The 3,884-nt window shown below is 40.8% G+C and overlaps 1 non-coding gene across 1 annotated transcript; it reads left to right on the top strand.

Moving 5' to 3' along the window:
* The first annotated feature begins 673 nt into the window (after positions 1 to 673).
* LOC112447965 (U6 spliceosomal RNA) lies at positions 674 to 780 on the top strand. The gene has a single exon (XR_003036216.1). It is a non-coding gene; the product is annotated as a U6 spliceosomal RNA (small nuclear RNA).
* The last annotated feature ends 3,104 nt before the right edge of the window (positions 781 to 3,884 follow it).

Raw genomic sequence — 3,884 nt, 5'->3', positions numbered from 1 at the left:
GTCAAAAGTAAACTGAATGCTCAGAATATTAAAGTAACATCACATTCATTATTTGAATTAGGTACTAGTGCTCATTGGGGCGAATCAATTCATTATTTTTATATTGTTATTAAAACTATTACCCAAATCTAAATGTTCTTGAGACCCACAACATATTTTCCTTCATAGAACACCTCTGCACATGTGCTAAGTCGCTGCTGCTGCTGCTGCTGCTAAGGTGCTCAGTCGTGTCCAACTCTGTGGGACCCCAGAGACGGCAGCCCACCAGGCTCCGCTGTCCCTGAGATTCTCCAGGCAAGACCACTGGAGTGGGTTGCCATTTCATTTCATGAAATGTGAAAGTGAAAGGGAAGTCGCTCAGTCCTGTCTCTAACTCTTTGTTACCCCATGGACTGTAGCATGAAAGTGAAAAGTGAAAGGGAAGTCACTCAGTCGTGTCTCTAACTCTTTGTTACCCCATGGACCATAGCCTTCCAGGCTCCTCTGTCCATGGGATTATCCAGGCAAGCATATTGGAATGGGTTGCCATGACCTCCTCCAGGGGATCTTCCTGACCCAGGGATCAAACCCGCATCTCTCATGTCTCCTGCCTTGGCAGACAGATTCTTTACCACTAGCACCACCTGGGAAGCCCATAGAACACCCTTTATTCCTTCAAATCATGACCTTTTCAGCGTTCACTTCTGCAGCACACATACTAAAATCAGAACATTATAGAGAAGACAAGCATGGCCCCAGTGCAAGGATGACATGAAAATCTGTGACACACTCCCTATTTTTAAAACTTAAAAAATAATAACGTTTATAAATTTAAAGAAAAAAATTTAAGAGTGACCTTTTCTGCAGAGCTGTAGCTATCAGCTTCCCTCCTGCCAATGGTCTTAGTCAACAGTCACATGGATAAGAGAAACAGAAGCTGAGGCCCACGCTTCCTCCAACCAGAGTGGGAATTGGAGCTGGGAACCTACTGCAGCAGCATGATCTGTCTAGAACATGAATCTGTTCACAAGGCTCCTCTGTGTAACACCATTCAGCGATTTCCTACTGCCCTTCAGATAAAATCACATTCCTGCTATGTGCCTACAGGCAAGTTATTAAACCTCTCTCTGGCTCAATTTCCTCTTTTATAAAATGGTGATAATAATCGTGAGGAAAATGTAAGTGAAGCACTTAGCACAAAGCTAATCAACATTCAACATTATTATTATTGAAGGTATCTCACCAGCCCTGTTTCTTCTCTGTTCTCCTGGACTCTATCTTGCAGCCACACTCAGCAATGAGTTCCTCACTTTTCTATGATCTTTCTTGTCTTTATGTTTTGGCTTGTGATTTTTTTTTTTTTTTTTTCTGTTTTTAACACTCTCTTCCTCCTCCTGGCCCTTGGTCAGTTTCTCTCCTATTAATACATAAACTGTTAGCTCAAATGCACATTATCAAGGTTTGCTTCCCCCAATTGCAATTCCTCTACTGTAAGATGCATCATACATTACTATAATCTTCTTAACTGAAATGTCCATAAAGGATCCAAGATTAGATACGGCTTGCTCATAACTGTATTTCTCAGTAGCAAGTACAGGTACTCAGGGTAGACTGGATTATAACACAACCGAGAAAGAAATCTTAGCAGATTACAGGGACAAAAGATTAGTCTTTGTGTGTGTGTGTGTTTGAGTGTGTGGTGAAGGAAAGTGCAATGTTTATAGAAAGGTGCCAAACAAGGAGTCTGGCACAGCTAGTGTTCAAAAAGCCCAAACTCCCAGATGGGTTTCAGCAAAGCCTTTTTCTTTAAGATTAGTCCTTGATCACACAGGACTTCCCTATGGCTCAGCTGATAAAGAATCTGCCTGCAATGTAGGAGACCTGGATCTAATCCCTGGGTTGGGAAGATCCCCTGGAGAAGGGAAAGGCTACCCACTCCAGTATTCTGGCCTGGAGAATTCCATGGACTATATAGTCCATGGGATCGCAAAGAATCAGATACAACTGAGTGACTTTCACACTTGATTCTACTACAGTAATCATAGGATGTCTCCACAGTGTTTTCATGCCAAGTCTCAGGCTGATGGTTGCCCCAGGTCCTAAAACATTGCTTATCTTATGGTAGAAAGAAAGGAAACTTGGTAACTTTTCATTGCCTCTTATAAAACTTCCATTCAGAAGTGGGACATATAATTTCTCTTCACATTTTATTGGCTCAGGCAAGTTACATGGCAAAACCTGATGTCAATCTGATGGGAAATCCCTATGCAGAAAGGTTGCTACAGACAGGGAAACTACAATATTTAGTGACTTGTAGTAGATACAACAGTGTGTTGAAAAGCAGAGACATCACTCTGCCGACAAAGGTCCATATATTCAAGGTTATGGTCTTCCCAGAGGACACATACAGCTCTAAGAACTGGACGGTAAAGAAGGCAGAGCACCAAAGAATTGATGCCTTCGAACTGTGGTGCTGGAGAAGACTCCTGAGAGTCCCTTGGACAGTGAGGAGATCAAATCAGCCAGTCTCAAAGGAAATCAATCCTGAATACTCATTGGAAGGACTGATGCTGAAGCTGAAGCTCCAGCATTCTGGTCACCTGATATGAACAGCTGACTCACTGGAAAAATCTCTGATGCTGGAGAACATTGAGGGCACAAGGAGAAGAGGGCGACAGAGGATGAGACGGTTGGAGGGCATCACCAATGCAATGGACATGAACGTGGGCAAACTCAGGGAGATGGTGAGGGACAGGGAGGCCTGGCATGCCACAATCCATAAGGTGCAAAAAGCTGGACTCAACTGGGCAACTGAACAACACCTACTACAACAGATACAATAGATTGCAAAGAAATAATAAAATATTTCTTTGCTGCAAGTTGACAAACATAAACCCCACACCAATTAACATCTGGCCAGAAAGTTCGCTGTTATTCAAAGAGATATCCATTTTGGGAGTCCAGTTTATTTATTTATTTATTTATTTTTGTCTCTCTACCTTTTTTTTTTTTTAGCAGTTTATTTATTTATTTATTTTAAATTTTATTTTATTTTTAAACTTTACATAATTGTATTAGTTTTGCCAAATATCAAAATGAATCCACCACAGGTATACATGTGTTCCCCATCCTGAACCTTCCTCCCTCCTCCCTCCCCATACCATCCCTCTGGGTCATCCCAGTGCACTAGCCCCAAGCATCCAGTATCGTGCATCGAACCTGGACTGGCATCTCGTTTCATACATGATATTTTACATGTTTCAATGCTATTCTCCCAAATCTTCCCACCCTCTTCCTCTCCCTCAGAGTCCATAAGACTGTTCTATACATCACTGGAATTTAAAAAAAATTTTTTGGAATAGAGTTGATTTACAATGTGTTAGTTTCGGGTACACAGTAAAGTGATTCAGTTTTATATATACATATATTCTTTTTCAGATCCTTTTCTCATATAGGTTATCACAGAATATTGAGTACATTTTAGAAATTTTTGACTTCTTTCACAAAATCATGTTTTCTGCCATAGGCATTAGCTGCATGTCTGTGTGGTTCCAGTCTCACAAACCATACCAGTATGTACACCACCTGTCAGTAAAGAATAACAATTAAGCTCAACAACAACAAAATCTCCATTAGTTTGCTTACTTATGCCATGCAATATGAATGTGGACATGTGAGGTTATAGCCAGTCTCACAGAAATATATAAATTTTCTTGTATAGCAAAAAGGGAACCTTCAAAATCACTTTCTTTGATCTCTCAGAAGAGACCCAGAAAAACCAAGTGACTTACCAAGTGCAAAGAGCTAAACAGTAGCAGAGTTGGACAAAAATGTGAGTCATTTTTTTGTGAATCACCAATTTTAAAGCAAGCGCTCTCTTTCAATTATAGTACAGCCTTCCCATA

This window comes from Bos taurus, chromosome 8 (genome assembly GCF_002263795.3).
Source record: "Bos taurus isolate L1 Dominette 01449 registration number 42190680 breed Hereford chromosome 8, ARS-UCD2.0, whole genome shotgun sequence".
Taxonomy (NCBI): domain Eukaryota; kingdom Metazoa; phylum Chordata; class Mammalia; order Artiodactyla; family Bovidae; genus Bos; species Bos taurus.
Note: the sequence above shows the minus strand (reverse complement) of the source record. Positions and strands in the feature narration are given on the sequence as shown.